The sequence below is a fragment of the Pogonomyrmex barbatus genome, unplaced genomic scaffold (assembly GCF_055798465.1).
Source record: "Pogonomyrmex barbatus isolate J1 unplaced genomic scaffold, ASM5579846v1 scaffold10, whole genome shotgun sequence".
Taxonomy (NCBI): domain Eukaryota; kingdom Metazoa; phylum Arthropoda; class Insecta; order Hymenoptera; family Formicidae; genus Pogonomyrmex; species Pogonomyrmex barbatus.
The window spans coordinates 1,983,103-2,006,766 of record NW_028297099.1 but is presented as its reverse complement, the minus strand read 5'-3'; the positions used below and the strand labels follow the sequence as shown (position 1 = coordinate 2,006,766).

At 38.5% G+C, this 23,664-nt stretch overlaps 1 protein-coding gene and 1 long non-coding RNA gene across 7 annotated transcripts in view; one reads left to right on the top strand and one right to left on the bottom strand.

The window, feature by feature from the left end:
- Synd (protein kinase C and casein kinase substrate in neurons protein Synd) overlaps window positions 1-23,664 on the bottom strand; it is a 50,474-nt gene that overhangs the window by 24,668 nt on the left and 2,142 nt on the right. The window contains exon 1 of one of the 6 annotated variants that reach the window (XM_089085487.1): window positions 1,024-1,327. The exons of the other annotated variants lie outside the window; for them this stretch is intronic. The gene's annotated coding sequence lies outside the window, so the exon portion shown is untranslated. Of the gene's footprint in view, window positions 1-1,023; window positions 1,328-23,664 lie in introns of those variants that run through there. 6 annotated transcript variants of the gene reach the window in all.
- On the top strand, window positions 2,195-3,332 carry LOC148937863 (uncharacterized). Its single transcript, XR_016141443.1, has 2 exons — window positions 2,195-2,751; window positions 3,040-3,332. It is a non-coding gene; the product is annotated as an uncharacterized LOC148937863 (long non-coding RNA).

Below are 23,664 nucleotides of genomic sequence, written 5' to 3'. Positions count from 1 at the left end.
TAGCTTCACCGAATCTCTCCGCATTGAATAACTTGATTTTATTGTTAGCGCGATCGCCGATGAGATGAGACGTAGAATCGTCGAATGTGTTACGAAAACAGATTCACACACGTCGCAGGAGAGCGACGCACACAGGTTCACAGGATGTCGCCCGCAGCGAAGCGTGTCCGTGACTGACTCGCACTGATAGATGCGTGCAAGAGAACTCCATGTTTAGCGTTTCTTAAAGTCAGCTGATTTAACATTCGTGTGTACGCCACTTTGAGTATTTTTATCTCTACGGAAAATTAATGCGGCTGTATGATCTCCGATGATCTCCGATGATGAAAGAATCAAGTGCGTCGGGCGGGTTTGGCGATGGCACAATGGATTAGGTGTGACGGCACGTGAGTAGACGATCAAATGTATAGTTTCCTGTCGTTACTTAAGAATCCGCCTGATAAGCGACGTAAGTGATACGTGGTTAACCTTGCAGAAGCGTTTTTTAATAATACACTTAACACCGGACCCACTTAAAGCCGCAGCACGCGCTAATGAGTCTGCGAGTAGCGCTTATCCTCTAAATCGATCGCGGCGAGTATTATGCCCGTAATTTTCCATCCGTCGAGCATCGGATCGGACTCGAGGCCTCGCTCGGTGATCGCCGATTGAATCCCCGAGAAGCGATGGGATCTAATTTAGACCAATTATCGATCGGCAGTTCTGAAGTCTCGGGGAAATCTCCGTTTCGTCGAAACTCCGCGGCAGATAAACGCGGACCGATCGAGATCAAATCCCGAGAACGGATGTGGGATCCAGGGCTCCGTCATTTCCGCCCGGATCCGCGGCGGATACCGCCGTCGGGATTAGGATCGGAAACGCGCGCGCGAAAACGAACGTTTCCTCCGTCCTCTCGGGGGGATCTTTCGGATTTCTCTCGTAGGTCGGGCCCGGCGAGATCTCGTAGTTCGCGCGAGTTTCGCGCTGAATAACCGCGGGACCGAACGAGTCCGGGCGGGATCAGCGGCGCAGACTTCCTCCTACCTTGGTAACGCATGGTTGAGCGATGCAGAGCTCATCCAACAGCAATGCTTTTCCGATTTCACTGGCGCACGCACGCACGCACGCACGCACGCACGCACGCAAGCACGCAAGCACGCAAGTACGCACCGCCGCCGCAGCCTCGTCCGCGCGAAACACTCCGGAAAAGCGACTGGGAGGAAAACGCGCCCGTTATATCCGTCGCACGTTCCCGGATAGCGATTTATAAATAAACGCGGCTCCGCGTTACAACGTTGAAACGTCGCGCGATCCACGCGATACAACGGTCGGACATGGACTGACGTCCGAAGAAGACTCGCCGATGCGCTCCCCAGCTCTCTCGCGGCGATGAATGATCGTGCGAGAAAGAATGCCTGTTATTACGCGACACGCTAAAATAATAGGCCGACAAGGAATTCTCCGTTAACCCTCCGGTCGCGCCGATGGGATAATCGAATTATTTTTCCTATCATAATTTAATCTCGGGCGGATTATTCTCACACCACCCTGGATATTTTTATAATTTATTTATGCACCAAAACCAATTAAATTTTCCTCTATTATTTTTTATGTGTTATACAATTCTGTTACATGTAATAATAATTTTTTTTTTCATAAAATAGATGAAGGATTTTAAACAAATTGTCAATCAAGAAATTAGAGATAGCTTTTAATTTAAATGGTTAATTAAATTACATTCAAATTCAAAGGAAAAACAAAATCAATTATATGTAATGTAAAGAAAATATCTGAAATATTTATTGTAAATGTGTAACAAATATATAAATCTATTTAAGATATAATTAACAAATTACTAATGATGTGATAATTAGCGATATTATTTTGGACGAATTAAAATAAAATAAATAAATATTATCATAAATTGTAAGCATGTACTTAAAAGATAAACATTAAAATTGTTTAAAAAGTTATGAAATTATGAAAACGTCTTCGGCATATTTCTTGAGAAGCAGATGAGTAATTTTGTTTCTGTCGCCTATAAGCCATTACTAATCGAAGTCAGTCCGAAGTCAATGAGCTATTTATATTAATGATTTCGTTTCATCTCGACAAGCAGATAGAAATGACAAATCAATGCCGTTTGCTCAGATGCGAATTGTCGAAGGCCAGCATAGTAAAACGTAGATCAGGCTTACGTAAGGATTCACTCGTCGCAAAAGCTTATTTACATATAGTGCTAATTATGCCTCCGTTCAGGTGCGGCTGTGAAGGTGCATGTATGTATGTATGTATACACGCATGGAATTACAACTCCGGTCAAGGCTGACAATTCTGGAGGTTTCATGCTCGAAGATAGGTAGAAAATATTCCAAGTCGCATTTAATTTCTTAATGGCCTTAATGGTTTAACCGCAAGTACTGAAAATCGTAAATTTTGCTTTTGCATTTCTCAATTATACATTCATGAATATTTGGGGTGCAACTGTAATGCTTAGAAGATTTTTAGATTATTTACAATACAATATAAACTATGTAGCATTTATCTCTCAGGTTTATTTATGATGTTACTTTCTGCAGAGCGATAATATTTTCAAGGTGTATAAGAAGAGGGTGCGAAAGAGACAGAAGAGGATAATGAACCCGGCCGATTAATGGAGGTAACGAGCACGACACGGTAATACCGTCTAATTGTACATTCCAATTAATGTCTTTATGCGAAATCGTCTTACCCGCTGTAAAACTACTGGCAACTCATCAGGCTGTAACCAAGGTCAGTACTCACGCGTATTATTTAACGGTAATTTGAATCTGCGACACGCTAAAGAATGTGATGAAAACGAGAGTGAACATTTCTAACAGTCTGTTGTTTCAATTTTTGTCTTCGAGTTTTTTTTTTGTACGTTCTTCATTCGCGTACATCTTATCGAAAATTTTACTTAAATTCATTCGCTATGTAGAATAATTTTAGACTCTGTGCAAATTTTTTCCTATTTATCTTTCTCATTCAGGGCGGAATATTAATTGTAAATGATAAATGCGTCGGTTTTCATTTTTTCAGAGAGAAGAGATCGTTTATATCGCAGATAAATATTTCTGTTAGACATTTGCATTACATATTGCACATTGTTTTTGCTACGTAAATGTCTTTACAATAATATTCACAAATATTATTTGTTAATTCGCAAAATATTGTGTTTATTATTAAATATTTTAAAACAGCTTAATTTTACATTTTCTTTTTAGATTAAAATTTTATGTATTTTGTGTGCTATTTTATCCTTTTATAAATTTAGCTGACAATACTATGTATGATTATGAATCTATTTTAATTACATATCTTAATTACAAATGTCATAATTATGTATATATTGCTATATATCATATTGCCTTTGAAAGCAAATACGTTACTGTAAATAGCTAAAAACTTCTATCTTTGTGTTAGTATTTTTCTTCTTTCTTCCATATTTTTTCACAGAAAATCTTTTTGTGCCTTTATTCATGATTTGTTCATATTATAAATCCTATCCAATTATCGTATCATAAAACTGAGATAAATTATGTTTCGTAATAGTTCATAATTTATCATTTCTAATAATCGTGCCTCCTTTATTTTATCCAATTTAGGTAGGTTTTCTAATCTTTATTGTAGAAGTTTCAGCGTATTTATAGAACTCTTTTAAAAACTTTTAAAAATTCACATTCTATATGCTGTATTTATAATAAATATTCGTGAGAAATAACAAACGAGCAAGGTGCGCCACGCGGTTCTTGTCCCTATTGATTAGACTACCAATCGGAGGGACATAAAGGGATTGGCTTCCTCGCTGAGCAAAGCGTGATGGGTCGAGAGGCCGTATTTGTGTCCGATCCTATTATAAATCTACCGGGGGGTAATTACGTTGCGCGGAAATGCGTCGGCTTTTCAGCATCAAAATGGACAAAAATGGACAAAGCTAAATATCACGATCGATACTTTATGACATTTGTACATTTCAATATTATCGCGCTGTCTCTTAAATTTTACGCATTACGTACGCAACGCATTAGAATACTAAAGCTCAGACACAACCTTGGACGTGAATTTAAGCATTAAGTGAGATGCTGAATCAATTCCAGGACTACTTGATTAATTCCTCGACGCAAACACCACCGTCTTCTTACGGAGGGGGGGGGGGGGGAGGGCAGCCAAATTTGGAGCACGAATCGTACAGTTTCATAAAAGAACAACGGCGGCGATTAATATTTGCTCCGCTTATTAAGGATGTATTATTCATTCTCGGCTTTATTATTTTGCGGAAATGCTATAGCGCTATACTGATTGGCTATTCAGAAACTCCTGAACGTCGCGCACCACCTCCTCTTAACTCGAGTGTCCCGTAATGTTCATACAGATAATGCATGCAAATTCAGTCTGATCGGCTTAATGAGGATGTACCCCGGTCTGAACGGCGTGTGCAAATTACGCGCGTGTGTGGTCTCGGGGTCAGATACCTATATATTAAAGACTACGACTATGCGTTACTTCCTCTTGGCCGGTGGAAGCAACGTTACCATATTTCCGCACGTCCATAAACCCGCTGATAATTCGACAGGTGTTCTCAGCACTCGTCAAACAATACTCCTTCCCAATTTTTATTATGCAAAATAATTTTCTTCATGTGATAAAAATTTCTTGGAAATATTTGTGCAATTATTAAATATCTAAAAGGAGACAGTATTATTTTCCGACGATTTGGTCTGTTGAAGTTACGACGAGATATTACGCTCTCTCGATCCATTTTCCGTGTCGGCGCAGTTTTCCCTGAACCTGATCTGAATGGAGTCTCTAATTAACGCGTCATCGGGTACGTGCGGGCGTTCGACACTCATTGGTACCGAGACTAAGGTGGGTTGTAACGTCAACGAGAGTGATGGTAGAAGACCCCGTTGCTATCCCAATGGGGTCGTACGCGGTAGGGAACTTCATTTTAGAAATTATATGCGCCCGCCGTTTTTCCTCTCTCTGGTTCGCCCGTTTTTTCCGTTTCTTGTGTACAGCGCCATGCCGCACGCGCGTTGCACAATTAATTGCAATCAGCGTAGCGTTTCTCGTTACTCTTCTGACGCTCGTCCGTCCTCGGGAAGAACTCGACTATAATAGCGTTTCTCGCGGTGAAGTGGAACTTGAGGAACTCGTCGTTACGGCGTCGTATTTATAGCTCCCGAGGTACGAAAAGTTAGAAGAGACTCTATCGCCACGGTAATCTAATCGGGAAAAGTGTAGATAAACATGTTAGTGAAAATACTCGTTCGCTCACGCGTTTAACACGTTTGAAAATAGCAAAGATTAACAAAGAGCAAAATAGCAAAGATTATTACTGTACTATGTAATGCAGGCGTGACGATACATGTTGGTGAATTAAAAGATTACGCGAAGCAAATAGCGATGAAATTACAAACAAGTATGCGAGATTGAGGTAAGAGATATTAATTGTAAGCGACATATTTCTCACATTTGTCATTAAGAAGGTTCAGCAAATACGCTAATATTATCGCAGGCAAAGAACGATGCCAAGGATTCTTAAAATAAGGTTGTAAAAACAACCACGACGTAGCACTGATAATGCACAAGGCTACGTTTTCGAGTCTCTTGAGAAAATTCGCCAAATTCTTCGGAAACAATTTTCGAATGAATAAACACAAAATTAATTACATGCGTAATTAATTTCTATACGTATTATTAAGGAAGATAAAAATTCAATATATAACTTATTTTGCATCTGAATGTTATTCCGACAAACTCGCTTTCCAAATAAATCGCAAATTTATTTCGTGGCGGTTGTAATTGTATGTTACTTAATTGCGATTGCAAGTACTTGGTTACGTGCGCGAATCTGTTTCGCTCAACGTGCTTACTCGTATTGCAACAAAAGCAATTTATGGGAGATCGCATAACACGGGCGCTAAATGAGTTGCCTAGTCGGAATTACGTATAAAGTTCCGTGCATTCTCTGAATGAGAATTGCGAAACGCGAAATATTTGATTCATCAGATGTGGATAATCGTTATTAATAGCCGACGAGGAGATCCCTCGTCGAAATTTGAATGCCTTTTTGCGTTTACCGGCTTTACCGGAGGAGTTGAATTTATATTCGCGACAATGATCCGGTTGTTGGGATCGTTTTAATTGAAGTTTCCAACGCACGCGCGAACGTTATGCGAGCTTTTGCGTAATCCCGCCGGAGCCATTATAGAACAAATCGTTAAATCGCACCTCGCGACGAATCATCATCGGCCTTGACGATATCTATCGTCGTGCCACAAGGTGTCAGATTGTGGTGACATTTGCAGTGAGGCAACGTTCGATCGACGACAGCCAACGAGTCAAGACACAATGAAAGACTTCACGGAGGGCACACAGGCGTCTCTCTCTCACCGTAACGGGAAGTCGCTCGAATTCACTTCGTGGGAACTGAAGAAAGAGAGTCGTTATTTGTTTCGCGCACACCGGATACCATCGGAGACTAGAAAACGGTGCAATTACGTAAGGTGGTTAGATTTTTCGTTTGCGAAATCAGGATGCTGGGATATCTTAGATTTTCCATGGTGTAAAATACCGCCTGCTGCGAGAAAAAGCGGATTACTGCGACAAACTGTCCCGAATGTGTTTAATGAACCTAAAGCAGAGAAGTTAAAATTAACGGGGCAAGTACAGTACGAAAAATCTCTTTTCTTCTTTCGTTACGAAATATTTTGTTAATTCTATGCGTTTCCAAAAAACTAGTTTTTTCTATCGGAAACATACAAGATATACAAGAGTATTTTACTGGCGTGGTATATAAAGCGTATTTTATAAACAATAGACAATTGCACAGTTGTAACAAGTGTCGCAGCAATTAAGGAAAGCAATGACTTACACTGTTTCTCATGTTTTATTCTTTTGCGAATAGCTTCGTAGTCTGTAGACATGTAATGAGGAAACTCCGATGCAAAGTGACTCTATACGCGTAGGATATGTTATGAGTCATCAGCAAATTACGTCAAAAGTCATTCGTCGATTATCCGCGTATAATAACAATAATAATCGCGATAAGACCAATGCCGAATGTACATGCATAAGTATTGACGATTTGGCAAATTATATATATAAATTATCGTCGTACCGTTACTCCCTCTTACGCAACAACCGTATGCAAATATTGATCTAGTTTGTGTAAAAATAAAAGAAGCAGAGTTTCTTTTTCATTCGCTACACTTTTTGTGTGAGGTACACACAAAGATAATCACAAAAACTGGTTACAAGAAAGTGTAATCTGGAAAGGAAAATAGAAAATTGATGTAATAACCAGTATCGACGTTATTGTACATACGCGGATTGATATAGACATACGTACACGTGGCATTTGAGACTAGGTCGGTCATCGTCAGTGAAGAACTTATCGATTACGAAAAGCAGGTTCAGAAACCTAAATAAGCAGAGAGTGATATTTAGACCCGACGGTTGCCAAGTTCGATCGCGCAACAGATAGCGCTCGACGTAATGATCGGAGTGTTCCGGTTGTTGACCACGAATGATTCTTTCGACACAAAGAATCATTCGCAAGGACGATTCTGGAGGCTGGATGCATACTGCAACGTACTGCAGATATTAAGAAATTCTTATTATTTATCGCGAACGTGGATTTTTCGAAGCGAAAACGTCACGCCCATATCTGTCAGAAGCAGGAAGTGTATCGCGATATTATTTTTAATGTCTTATCTCACGGTAGAAAACTGATACGATTTTTCGTGTAACGAACAAAGATCTGCGATAACTTGCGATAAGCATACGTAGCGCGATTCAAAATAGAAATATTACGTAGTCATAAGTACACAAGAATCTTTATGAATTCTAGAATAGTAATTAAGAAATAACGCGATTCTAAAAAAAATATCCTTCCGCTTATAAAAATAGAAAATAATCGGTCTCTTTCCCATGGAGATGTAAATGAAGATCTAGATGAACTATGGTTACATAAAGCGACACAATCAACAACAGCCGCGCAATTTCTTTTCAATTTCTTTTCAAACGTAAACATGCAGGCGACTTTGATCCGTCTTTTAACCTAAGGAAAGGATTGATATCGATTTGTCAAAGTGTTCGTGTTGTCAAAGGGACATAACATAAAAGGACCGAGTCGTCGAGATCGTGACGCCAGCGTCGTCTGGTGTCTTAATTGTATTAATAAACGGTTCCGACGAAGCCATTTGATACCGTCGGGCCAGAGTCAACTCGAGCGAGCATTATCTTCATCACGTCTCGCACAAGATCTCTTAGGAGCAGCTATTGCGAGTTCGTCCGGCTTCACTCACGATTTTTCTCCGACCGACATTCTGCCGAGAATAGCAACGGGCATTGCACGACGACACGACGACACGATGACTCTTCTCGCTTCGGTTGATGACGCAAGTAACGTGCATCACATCGACATTTTTACACAGTATCCTTCGTCGCGCACCCTTCCTCGTAATTTATATTAATGGACGGCTCAATCTATTTTAATATATAAAATAAATATCTTTTACCTAATAAAAAGTGCGTTTTAAGAGCGAATGCGGCAAACGCCGCAAGTTAATATCAATATTTAATTTATCTTTACTTTTGTCCGCGTGTGCGTCGTAATAAATCAAGATTTATTGAGCGAAGGCAACAACGGTCGAGCACAGTCGAGCACAGAATATTACTCGCGAATTTTGTAAGTTGGTCAAAGTGCAATTAGAGAAATTACGCTTCATCGAAGTTGTGCGCGAGGAATTCGACAATTTCGAACCTTATTGCGCCGTGTTCAGAAGAGAGAAGTGGATCACGATCGATTCGAGATTGGAATCCCAAAATCGAGGTCGACTTTGGTTGATATCTCTACTAGCAGCCGCTGATAGTTATGCCGCGTGCATTGATCACTTATGCATCGCGATGGTAATTTCAAACTGGGACGCTGGCAAATTCGGGAGAATATCATCGGAGATTATTATCGGCGTGCAGTTAAATACACAAGAATAGCTCGAAAGCCGGGAAAACATCTCTCCCGTAATGTAACGAGCAAACGTCAAATATATCGCGATCACACACCTAATTAATTTTGCGATAACAAGTTAATTCGATTAAGCGGCTAACGTGGTACACGGGTGTATGTACGTGTAACACATGTTTCTTTATGGGATATGGGATATCGTTTGGATTATAGAGAACGAGGAGAAAGCGGCCGCGCGCCACACACAGCGAGGCAGCAAATGCATTATTTTAGCGCTGCATCTAATCATCGACGATGGCTCTGCGCGAGACGGGTTAAAATTATGGTCCCGATAAGTGGAATAAGAGTACATACAGGAGCCCGCAGCCTAGGCAAGGAGCCCGATACAGTTTGCAGCGAAGTGTAACAACGCGCAATTTCGACCGACCGAGGCGTTATTCGTCGCGCTATAACTCATTAACTTTAATGATCCGCACGATTTGTTCCCTCTTAGCATCGTTTCACTTCCAAGGCCTGGCATTTGGGACACGAAAGCACATACGATGGAAACATACGGAAGGCACGCTACGCATTGTCAACGCACCACCTGTCGCGACAACAAGCGTCTGATTGATTTATACCGCTTAATCGGTATGAAAGCGAATCGACGCATGAAATCATCACGCAAAATATGCAGATTGGATTTTTCCATTTGCGATAAAAATACAAGTTTGCAAATTAATTTTGCAAAAAAAAATTATATATATTACATTGTTAAAAATGCGAAAAATTTTTTTCTTAAATTACAGTGGAACATTTATAAATTAAATTTTTAAAACGTTAGAATTTTCAAAAAAGCCTTCACTTTATAATTTCAACCTTATTTAGTCGTGAAGATCTTTCTTGCAGCAATATATTTCTGTACTGAATTCGAACGTGGTATCTAGATCAAGGTTTCTTCTATTACATCTTTTTATAAAATAGAACAAAGAACTGAATTCTGATAAATAAAAAAAATCAATGCTCAAGTTTTCTATGACAGGAGCGGACCTGATTTTATTTCGTACAGCGAATTCCCATATTCAGAACTCTGTTTTTACGAGTGATAAATTGCAAAAGTACTCGGCGACTTTTAGTGCAGACATGTCGGGCAAACAGATAAATCTTGCCAAAGCCGTCCTTTCTTTCTCTGTCATTCGAGATATTATATTGTAAGAAATAAAATATCGCGTCGCAGTGAGTAACTGTGCGATTATGAACATCCTCAAGCGCAACGGAAACCGGATCTATATTTTTCTAGAAAATGTCACTCTTTAGTATATAGATACAGTCAGAAATGTCCTAACTTTTGTTATTTTTGTTATTATTGTTTTAATATTCGTCGATTAAGCTTATCGTAGCTTTCGTAATTAAAAATTAATCGATCGATTTCACAAGGAAATTCATCCAGACATTGCGGTATGTTTATTTCAAATCTGTGTGTGTGTGTGTGTGTGTGTGTGTGTGTGTGTGTGTGTGTGTGTGTGTGTTTGTATGTGTACGTACATTATTAAATCCAAGTTTTATTTTCTATTAAATTCCGATTAAAAAATCTTGGCCCTGCATTATAATAATAAAATAAAAATTTCGTAATTATTCCACTTATTTTCTTTTTGCTTGTACCTGCGTGATCAATTCTTGTAAAAAGTGGGCAATATTCCCGTCCCTTCTCATAATTAGCTTTTTATACCGTATAACACGGTCGCCATTAAAGACCTGTCAGCGTACGACCGGGTTATGGACAGGACTAACGGTAAGAAAAAGAGAGATGACCCGGCAGAAAAAGAAAGTGCAAGAGCCATTTCTCTTGCGCGGGGACGTTACCGCGGATACGTGCAGATTTCTCGACGAAAGCAAGAGAGTGCACCTACTCTAAAGTGTAACGCACGATGTCGATGGAAACTTAATCTGTAATCGAACCGATCATCGATTCTCTGATGTTCGCTATGAATACAAGAGAGCGGATAAGGCGGATAGCCGTCTCAATAAAATTTAAACTGACGCACTGAAAATTTTTATGGGCATTTTTAGAAGTCTGTCAAAGACATTTTGTTACGCCGTATTAAATTTATATATCAAAAATGACAATTTTTTTTTTTTTAAGTAAAAGATTAAAAACATATATATTCTATTGAGTATATCAATATAAATGTTTTTGAATGAAATTAAAAGATTCACGTTCAATTTTGTTCATTTTAATGACATAAATATTTCGTTTTGTCTAAACATCGATTTCTATTAGCAATAACTGTATTCATAAAAAAGATCAATCCGTTAGAGAAAGCTCGGTATACTTAATTGCCAATTTCCAGTCGATTTAATCCAAATTGATGATTTAACACACATTCGCGGCTAACGCGTAATGTTAATTATTCCTAGCGGATCGGATTTTGCCTGATTGCATGTTTTACATTGATTGAAATAATCATAATATAATGCAAAATAATATAATGCAAAACATATGAGTGAAGAATTTCTAATCCTTTAAAGTAAAGAAGTCTTCCACTAGCTTAATTATTCTGCGAAAAATTTTGAGATTTAAAGCCAAGACGAATTTCCGTTATAAAAGCCAACAAGATAGAAGACACAGACGTGAAGAATTCGTTTGTAATTCGAAAATATCAATTCTATATCCGTCCAGTAAGAGAAGTCGCGAAAGAAGAGGAGAGAAATAAAAAACTGCGAATTTGGCTGGAATCTTTTTCCGTGCACCTGCAGAGAAATTCATTTCGCGGACGAAAGTTTCGTAATTTAAAGCGGATCGCGCGACGAGTTCGCTTTCGAGAGAGTCTACGGTAAAAATCGCGCGCGAGAAGAGATATGCACGATGCATGCGTATATCGCGTGGCCGCTCATCATTATGCATGCGACGTTCATCAATATCTTCTGTCAGCGTTAGCAGTCATTCAATGACTCAGACGCGTGTACTATGCCGCGCATTCTGACTTTGATGGCGAAACCCTCGATTATCGCATGCGTGAGGCATCACCTTGATTTTTTTCAATTCAGCGGAGACATGTAAAAATTATATATTTAGTTTAATAGAAAGAAACATCGATATATACGCTTTATGCACTTGAAAACTACTCTCTCACATCGAATGTTCCACGCTTTGCTTTATGTGTAATATCTATGTTAGATAACACGGTGATAAACAGTGAAAATGTGACTCGTGATTTCCACTTTCTTGCTTCGAACATGCTTTCTCTGGATCGTTAACATGCAGATGTACGATTCTAGAGGAGGATTTTATTCAAATATATGTCATAAAGTCAATATTCATTTAGGACGGATATAGTACAAATAAAAAAAATGCTATAATTTTATGTGAATGAGTGAAAGCGTACGCATAAAAATTACATGTTCCAAGCGTTTCGTTCATTATCGACGACAATGTTCAAAATCGATGAAACACTTTTCATTTATTATGTATAATCGTGTAGGAAAGTCTGTGAAACATTTATTTTATTATTTTTACATTCATTTTGTTATTTTTTACATTCATTTTTTAATGACTCGATTCTTCGCAGGAAGTAGAAAAACAATGACGAGATATCTAGTTGAGGACGTTGCCCGATGGAAAAGCGCATAAAATATCAGAAATGGATCATCTCATCATGTGTACTCGAACGTCACAGACGTGATCAGAAAATCGATTGACCCATGCACGGTTGGTTGGTATTTATAGGAAGTGAGTACCTCTGCGTTCTACTTGCTGAAGCACTTGATCGCCGTCTTCCTGTATTATTGGAAAGACAGTCACAGAAAAAGAATATTAATAACATTCGGAAATACTACCTAGTTTTTCTATTGATTCTCGTGACGCTGTTACTAAGAATAACACGACTATAACACACGAGGCGATCACCTCCTTTATAAAAGTCGCGTGTCGAAAATCACGCGAATGTTCTCTCAGGATTTCCGACGAGAAATTATTTTTCCGTGCTTAAAATCATCTCATCTATTTTGCAGTAGATTGAGAAACTTTGACTTGAAAGTTAAATAGTACAATTATTGACAGTCTCCAGCGAGATATCGCTAATGAAAAGTCCTCGCTAATATAAAGCTGTTACAAAATTCAAAGCTCGAAACGAAGTGTGCGAATGTTGATATAATATGTACATATATAATCATGTGTGTGAAGCTAGCATGTCATTACGTGAAAACTCATTAACTTTAGAATTCTGACTTTATTTTTCATAGTTATATCTAGGTTAGATAAATAGTTTTGGCCATTAAAGCACAAAAATTAAATTGAGACAGCAAATTGACGCAGCATTCCTCTTTGTTCCGTCCGAATTCTCTTAATATTTATTACCAGATTTCAACGAATTTGTAGTTTTACATGAATTCTAGAAAAAGTTCACGAAATAATAAGCTTCACACACGCTATATAATCATTTTAAGCTGGTGACGAATTATTCGTAACAGTTCTATAATAAGGTACACTTCATTATAACATCAATGGCGCTATAAATATGGAGTTATCGCTTATCTAATCTCGAACATGAAAAATTCATACAATATGAACGAAACTGGATTTCTCGTCCATTCTTTTTATGCGTTCGCATATAAACGCGAACATTATGCGTGTTTTTGTATATGTTTCACTTTACAGATACCGTACATCTCGTATTGATTATAAATCTTGTCAAATTTGCACCCTAATTTTCATTAATAAGAAACTTAATTTACAAACTTAATCATGTTTTCTTAATATCTCAACATTAAATATCGCTGTAATTAACTCTCAAGTTATTACTAGTAATACTTCTATTAAATCAAACTTCTCTTAAAATCAAATTAAAATAAAAAAAGAATAAAATTCTTTAAAAATATTCTTGCAATTTAATGTATCATGAAATTTAATTCGCAAGAAGATATAATTTTATGTATAAAAAAATAGAAATTTTCATTAAAAAAAAAAATTTATTCACAAATTTATAGTTGATAATGCGTAATAACGGATTCAAAAAACACTATATGTACACCGACTCAAGTTTAGTTCTGTAAAGTTTTATAGAAAGAAATAAATTCCCAACCAAAGACGATAAGAATAAGGATTAAATAGGATGGGTCTCTCCGAGGGTGGTTGATTGTTACACGTTCACCTGTTACCTTGTGCCCTACAAAAGTTTAAAGCAGCGCTTGATATCGATTTCTTCCCAAGGTTGTCCTTTGAAATATTTCCTTGAGAAAGGTGTGCTTGGTTGCATCTCGATAAGAGGACGCATTCCTCGACTTGTATCCAAATCTTAAAAATACTCGAATTATTTGATAACAAATTTGCACATCACACAATTATATTCGCTATAAAATTTTTAATCATTCAGTGTCGAGATCATTCAGACACTAGATCGGAATTATCATTCAAAATTATTTTTTTTATCAAATACCGTCATCCAGCGAATATCGTCATCTTGTGTTATCTGACGTGAAAAATCTCACGATTATATTTCTGATATCATACGTGTCTCCTATTCGTCGCACAATCGCTTGGATCTCACGTGATAAAAAAAATCACACGGTACATTTCGGTACTTTTTCGTTGCCGAACCCGAGACGTCTCATTTCCTCGATGTTTCTCAGTGCCGAATAGTGAAAGTCACGTTCTCCCGAGATGCGAGTACTTTTAGGGCGTGATATCGACCGTTGAGATTGCTGTAGCACCGCCAAAGGATACACCTCGTACTGATAATAATGGACGTATCTACGTAATGGTTACAATCTAGGTCGTTGGAATCACGATAACATTATGCCGCGCGAAACTATACGGATGACGTAAAGGTCGGCCGCACGTGGTTTGTGTAGGAGAGGATCAAAATCGAGATAAAAAAAAGAAAAAAAAAAGAGAAGAAGGGAACGAGGCAAGGAAAATAGGAAATTAAGTTCTCTATAAAAGTTACGTCGGAAGCACAAAGAAATTCTTCTGTCTTTCATATATAATATATATAAGTGCCATCGGGATCTTTATTAAAAGACCTGCACGGTACGTTGCTCAACTGGATGTACGAGCAGAACTGGATGCGGTGAAAAGTAATTGACGAATGTAGGTCGCTGAGAAGAAACGATGACGTATGTATATGTATATACATCCGCGAAATGTGCGGACAACTTAATCTTATATAGAGCACTTTAGAGACGTTTCGAATTATAAACACGCCGCACGCGACGCATTCCCGATCATACGGCAATTATCGTCACGAGAAGAAAATGCGGTTAAATATATTCCCAAGGATGGGGAAAATGTGAAAAATTGTAATTATCCGTGAAAGGGTGTCTTTACGGACAAATAACAACACGTATGTGGCGCAATCGTTCGTGAACGTAGACATGCATGAAAAACTATGCATGAAAAACTATAATTCCGTAATCTTTCATCGAATTGTTTACGCCATTTATCATATTAAATAAAGATCGTGTGTTATTGGGAAAATTGATATTATATTTTTCGAGAATTTTTTTCTTGATGCTTCCAATACGAAAAGAGTTCTCGTCAACGTCATTCGAACTCGTCCTTTGCAAGACATTGACTCGGCAATCGGTCAATCCGAGAAGATGAACGAGCTCGAGGAAGATCATGCACGGAAATGGAGCGGCGATTAATTAGGTTTCGCGGAGAGGACGGAGGAAAAACGTGACTGGCAAACAACTCCGAGGAATCGGGGACAAGTTCAATGGGAGCGCCTAAGTGAATCGTAGGAAAAGTGCCGAAGGCGCTCGAAGGTCGAAGGTGAACGAGAGAACCCGTTAAGCTAAAGCCGAAAGCCTTATCCCCGTGAAATCTTCCTAGTTAGTCTTGCGGTGAAGATCGGTCAGGGATAACTTTATCCGTGTACATCGCATGATTCACTTTTTCTAACATTGTCGAAAGAACGTTGAACTTAATAGAAAAAAAAAAAAAAAATCTAACGCTTTTATCTAAAAAGAAAAAAAATCGCTTCTTTATCGGCAAAATCATGAGGCTTAGGTAATAGCGGAAGTAATTTTTCTTTCATACTAAAAACAACGTCGCTAATGAAAAATTGAAAAACTAAAGTTTTCTTTCTTGTTAGAAAAAGAAACGTCTAAATAAAAGAAACATCTGCCAGAATGAGAATAACATCACAGAACATAGGAAATCGGAAAAGTATTTCACGTGTAAAAATGAAATGAATGCACGTTAAAAGTTTACTTTTTAAATTGAGATATTCACTCATCGCGTTTTTTTTTCGGATCTTATCAATTTGTTTGTCGTGGCTTTTTCCGCGCGACGACTGTTTCTGTTTCTGCACATTGTCCGCTTTTCTTTAAAATGTCTTTTATCAATTCCTGTTTACTTTCCAAATGAAAATATATCGGATCTAATTAGCTACGCGAAAATTTAAACTTGAAAAAAAAAATAAATAAACAAACATTTTCTCCACTAAAACGTCTTTCCGCGCGAATCTCAGATGAAAATATTATTTACTTGTCATTTAAAGAGATTTATGTAGCTGTAAGTAGACACTCATATAAAAGACCGCAAATTGAGATCCTTTTACGGAACCAATGCTTACTTCGATCGAGCGTCTTCTTCCTTACGGTACCTCCTCTCCTTCTAACCGCGGGACATGCTCCCATTCATTTCAGACTCCGCGCTTCGTTGCACTCGATGGATCTTCCATCTACTGTTGCATACAGTTACATATTACTTGCCAGTGCATTCCCTTCAGGATTTCCGCCTCGGGGTTTGATGAAAATTACGTAATTATCACTATATCACTATATTATCTATATTATTATTGCCCGACTAATAAAATAGTCTTTATCGATAAGATTCGGATAAATAAATACGTTACTTATCTATCTACAACAAAATCATATGTCATCGATTTCTTATGTTTTTAATGTCTGTCGTTTATTGGAGTAATATAAGCAGCACGATATCAAAATTTTAATTGGGGCGTCCGTCGAGTGAACTTCCAACTTGCAAAGCTAACGAGAAATTCCATTACCGTTGAAAGAAGGACATTCTCGGCAACCAAGAGAGTAAATCTCGAGAGATTGAATTAAAATTGCAGGTGTCTGTAAAGCCAGAGGCATCAAATACCAGGATACTTGCAATATATATATATATATATATATATATATATATGTATATATATATATATATATATATTCTCAAAGAAGATATTTTATGAAGAAAATGTTTATTTTTTTTCAAGTTTAAATTTTCGCATAGCTAATTAAATCCGATATATTTTCATTTGAAAAGTAAACAGGAATTGATAAAAGACATTTTAAAGAAAAGCGGACAATGTGCAGAAACAGAAACAGAAAGAAATAATTTAGTTGGAAATAATTTTATTCGCGATTAGCGATCGGAGAGCCGCAGGGAGAAATGCATTTAAACATTATCGTATTTCTATCGATCTTATCTGAAGGCACAAAGGCTAGCTGGCTGGCTAGCTGACTGCAGTCCCGGTACTTTCGTGTATCGTATAGGAATCTGGCGGCACGCTAAAGCGGAAATGACGAATAACGCTTATGCGTCACGTCCGAAGGTTGCAACGTAAAAGTGTGAGCCAAGGAATCCTTTCACTCGGCCTGCACGATGTAACTTCTTATGTGTCTTTCGTTACGACGGTGGTTTTTCGCGCTAACACGTGCCGCGGTCTCATCTGTGATGCCGAGAATCTCTTCGCGTACATTTCTCTCCGACGATACTAATTCATACCTCAAATCGAATTTCCATGACGTTGTTTCGCGCGCAACAACCATTGAACGCGATCCGATATCTTTGAGATTATTTTCGAGATTAAACGATCACGAACTGTTATCGCCAACGAGGACTAAGTCACAATTATCTCAAAAATGTCTCCAAATTAGGTATCGGTTCGCAAACGCACTTTAATTAGGTGTAAGTGACGAAAGGCTAACCGATCACATGTCGTTTAAAGTCTCAATGGGAATAGGAATCTTTGTGCATAAATTCCATTTCGTATAAGTAATATAATTTTATATCACTTTTTAAATTTAATTTAATTTAATTTTTCATACTCTTTAATACATATGTTGGTTTAGAATTTAAATAAGGACTGTAACAATTTTTAACTAAAATTTGCTACAATCTGCAGTAAAAAATCTGAAAAGCTAATTAGTCCTTTTGAAAATATATATTATTACAATAAAACTGCCTTCGCGTTAAACATTTATGACGCACGTCAATTTAATGTGCGAATAACTTTCAATAATGCACTCTTGAGAGACTTTCTACTCGCGTATTACGGCAGAGCATCTCTAAGATATGTAATTACATAAACAATAATAATTGCAAGAATTTTTATATTATTAGGGCGTGCACATTATGGAAGAAGATTATGAAATATTCTATTACGTGAGCGCAAACGAATGTGATTTTAGTAGTAGTAGTTAAATAATTAATAACAGAGTATCGATGACACTTTTAGATTCCCGTAATGTGATTTGCGTATATAATTATTTCACGGCGTTTTATTTCTGTGAGCTAAAAGCAGCGCGCGTTTTAAAGAGAGAGTGTAATGAATTAGCAGAAGCGACCGGTAGAGAAAATCGAATAGCTATCGCTTGCCGTTCCATTCCATTCGGATAACCCACTTTCGACCACCGTTGCAAACCTCAGGGTATGCACACAGGATCTCCTAAACGTTGTGTCATCGCGACTCTCTGGCTACTGTGTTTTTATTCCCATATATTAAATTATTATATAACAGTCATGTAAAAATTTCCCTTCAAATATTTAACGATTTAACTCGGGTGTCTCGCCTAAGAAAAAAAAAAAAAAAAATAAATAAATAAAATAAAATAAAAGAAAATGATTCTCCCTTTGCGCATCGGTGTAAAAGAATTATCCTCACGGCGTTGGAGTGTTCTTGGAAAACATTCTATGCCTCACGTTCACTACGCCCTGTGGAGCATCGCCTACTCCTTGCAAATAGGAGCACACATTAGCGATATCGTTGCGTTCCAATTTGTCAAAGCATCGCGATCGAGTGCTCTATAAGTTATTAAACGAGGACGTGACCGGGACGCGGATAGTGGGTTGATGATTCGCGCGTGGGTGCGAGTCCCACCGCTTTGTACATCAATGACCGAGGAGAACGATAACGGGGCGGCGTTGGGACGAGCGAGGAGAGCGGAGTCAGGAACGGGGTGCCAAGGCATCGGAAAATTGCGGCACCGTTGGAGGCGGCAGTTAACCGGCAACGGCCATTCACTGGAGGCTGCATGCAGCCTCGTTATAAGACTACTACATACCGTCCACCACCTGTGAACCCGCCCGCTCTATCCGCGCTAGAGAATAATCCGGACTGAAAATCGTGCCCGGAAGAACTCCGTGGTTGAAGAGCTTTCGAATCGAATTACAATTTTTGCAATTTAGAATGTAGCGTTAAAAACGAGAGAGAGAGAGAGACAAAAGAAAGTATAAAATCTTTTCGGATAACTGATTCGACGACCGCGATCGATGACCTCGAGAGAGAGTCTTACGCCGTTGCTTCTTTAATCGCGCGATTTCGCCGGACTTGAGGAGTCTCGCCGCTCGATACGTCCTCGACTTTATTACACAGATTATCTGGGTTATCGGACTCGTTACCGCTACCGTTATCTACGCCGTCATTATCTACGCGGTCTTATCTGATTACAAAGCGACACGCGGGTAATTCGCATCCAGGGAAAGGCACGACGCGCCGACGATAAATCTTCATCGGTCTCGTTGCGCAATAGCACGACGGTGGTCTCGCACACTCTTGCTGAAAGGAAAAATGGGTTACCGGTAATATGGTGTACGTGGTAACATGGTATATGGTGTACGTGGGAAGGAAGTTCGTGCTCGGTTTTGTTACGTTGGCACAGTTGGAAACACGATTATTTCATCGATGCGGGCGCCTCGGGCTGGAGAAGCGTTCGATTCGCGACAGCACACAGCCGCCGGGATATTTAGCTTCCTAAGACATTAATCGGTGAAACGTGTTTCCGCATTCCTAGCATCCGTAATTGCTATCCATACGCGCTTCAGTACGCTCATTTATCGTTCGTGAACGAGCGGTGATACCGGACTTTTCTCGCGGCGACACCCGCAGCTGCCCGGAGGATATTGCCAATTCCCATCGGAATGATTTCTTAATCTCTCACGTCCCCAGGAAATAATTACTCGTTCGCATACACGCACGGTTGCGTCATGGACACGTCATTGCTTCCTGCTCTCGAGTGATCGAATCGAAATCGAGCGATTAGAGAGTCCTTTCCTTATTCTCGCCGCAGTTCGAAAGACGATTTCTAATGATTCAAGATTAATCGTGGTCAAGTGACTCCATTAGAATGTTAAGCGCCCAGTAAGAACGCGATAATACTGTAACGTACGTGTCGACTGTGTAAAATCTGCCCGTCAAATCCATACAACACAATGAATTACGACCGCGTGTGGCGATTGTATGAAACGATGATGGCGGACAAACTTTGTCCGCCGATGACTGCGTGACGTGAGAAAAATTTACAAGCGAATTTTTCCGCGTGATTTCACTTTGCGTTTCACGTCACGTATGATTCGACGAATGGCGGGATCGCGTTGCGAAACTGATTTTCCAGCGTGTCATCGATCATCGAGATGAAAACTGCCGCGCGAGCAAGAGACGAGATCGAAACACAATAAGTAGCAAGATGCGGCTCTCGATACCAAAATTTGATTCGCTGAAAAGTTTCCTTCGTGCAGCAAAATATTAAAAATGTTTGAATAAAAATTGTTAATTTATATTTAAACGTAAAGGTTAATCGAGATAACGAGACTTGGGCACAAAGCTAATCCGTTTTCATTTGTCATCTTAACCATAATTTTCGACATTTTAATAATTCGGTATTTAAAAGCTTCGAATCACCGTGCAGAGTTTTATTAAAACAATGTCGAGTTAAAGACGAAGTGAGATTATCTATCTCCTTCAAATTTAATTCGCGAGTTACCGTTCGCTCGTAACGCTCGTGAAACCGAAGATTAATGATAACTTCAACACGTATGCACATATAATCGAGCCGAGGTCTTTACCTTGGAAATAAAACAGATTGAAAGAAAGAAAGGAACCGGAGGCGTACACGCGCAGGAATTATCTAAGCTTCGCGCAGGGGATTATGCGTAAAGAAAGATGGATTATGCAGTTTACAGGTAGACCGATGTTGTTTACACTCGACGACCGGCTCCATTCACTGTCTATGCTCCACATTACGTGTGCTTCCCACGCAGCGTTCTTTTCGTGATTTAATGCGACGTGGGCAGGTGACAAAGAGCGGGATGCACGGCGAGAAATACCGCGTTGTCCGTCAACGCGGAATTCGCGATCATCCGTCATTTTTCTCTTACTCGCGTGCCATCGATACCTCGCGAATGCGCCTCGTGCCATCTTTCTCTTGCTCGCGCGTTATTTTCCACACCCGTTACGGTATTTACAGGAAGTGTTGTCCGTCGCGGAATGCACGCATCGTTGGAAAACCGCTCGTCCTTCCTCCCGTCCGACGCGATCGTTGGTAGCATGCATTCGTAATGGCGAAAGTTATCTTCTCCACAGGTGGATTCTGATAGACATCGACATCGATGAAACGAGCGGAAGGAGAGACATGAGAGAGGAAATAACGCTTGTAAAAATCTAAACCGGTGTTACGGAATAAACCGGAATTAAAAGATACACTGTTGGAAAATATGTGTTTTCACAAATTTAACATAAATCACATGTCCCAAATAATCCATTCAAATTTTTGTTAATTAATTTAACATTATATAAATGTTAAATAACGCAAAAGTAACACACTGATATTGTATTAATATTTAAACAAAAAAGAAATATAATGTTGATCTTGAAAGATTATTATGTGTACAATTAACATAATTTTTGTGATAAAAGTGACATATAAATAATATACCATCATCCCTGTTATCAATAACAAAAAATAATCAATATTTTTTTCTGTAAATTTCAAACATATTTAATAAACACATACAAATTGTATTACTTTAAAATATTTTTTAAATCATTTTAATTATTTTACATTTGTTAAAATTAAATTAACATAATAGACATGTATTAAATTTATATAAATATATAGACTACTTAATGTTATGAAAATTTTAACTAGCAATTTTTTTCAAAAAATACACAAATTTTCCAACTGTGTATGTACTATCAAATACGATTAAAGGTGTTTGCTCGCGTTTCTTGCACCCACTAGAATTTTCGATATTTAAAGCAAAAGAAATATATTTGTAGGTGATGAAAAAAAGAAAGAACTAGAAACTTAAGTGCAAAAAGCAACGCGAACAGACCTAATAAAAAACATTTCCAGATTGCTACCCACATGAATCATCTCGTAAAATTTTAGAATTTTATATTCGAGCTCGTACACTATGACATTTGCGGATCTAACGTTGGATGCCGTGGCGTAACGCGAGATTTCGCGTATGATAACAGCGAGAGGCTGTTATCATATCCCGCAATTCCGCGCTAGGATCTAGAAGATGATTTATTCTTCCTTTCGCGGCGATAAACGTTCGTCCTTTCCATCGAACAATCGCCACCCTTGGCCTTAGCCTTCCCGTCAGTTCGTTCCCGGCGATATATACCTCATGGAGTATCATGCAATTACGTGAGGCGTCAGTGATTACAGAGCCCGACGTCGTTCAGCCAATAAAACAACGTCACAGACACGACCTTTTTAATCATGCGTTCACGAAGCGTCACTGTGGGTCTACGTTCGGTACGCATGACTTTTCAGCTCTCCGATTTATAGAAAAACACGTATAACGATAACGTGGCATTACATAATGATTCCACGATGACTACGTTTCTACGTTGTTCTAGCGTGCAACGGTGGGTAAGCTGGAAATTATTTATGCACGTTATCGCAATCGCGATGCGCGCGATCTGCAATCCCTTTATCAGCCTATCTGATAAGATCACAACGAAGTTATCATATCTCTCGATTGATACGAGCGTTTTTATTATGTCATGATTTCGGTATTACAAACGTTTTACGACGTCGTATTAGAACAGTCGCGACAGACTTGTCAATATAAAAGCCATTGGTTCTCGTTTAGTTGAAGTTTTGAATTTCGATGGATATATCGCAAAGCAAACACCCGTTTGATTAGATTTCCCTGTTTGCCAGTTGATAAAAAAAAAAAAAAATGTGAAAACAACCAGTTTTAATTCGGAGCAATCGTCCGATAATATAAACATAATGATGATTACGTTCGACAGATTCCCTTCGCGTCTCTTCGATTTTCAGCGTTATATTTTCCCGATTAGCGAACCTCGGAATATTCGCATTAAAGGTGAAACCGAATAACAAACTTTCTCGTTGCCGATTCCTATTTATGACAATTCTTTCATTGCACGTGACGTTTCCTTTTCTTCTTCAAAAATTATCTAATGTAATCCATTTTTATTATATTTCAATGTCGATTTATCTTAATTTTGGTTTAATTTATTCTTCTCTAATTTTTAAAAATAGATGAAAAGTAAATTATATTGGTGGTGAAATGAATTGTGAAAAACGTTCGTTTTTGTGGCTTATTGTTAGAAAAATTTAAATTTAAGTTAAGAAAAATTTAATTTTAAGCGTCACTTATCGTTAAAAAAATCGGACATGCTAACGTGTGAAGTCTTCGAGCGAGGCACGCGTAGCGTTTAAAT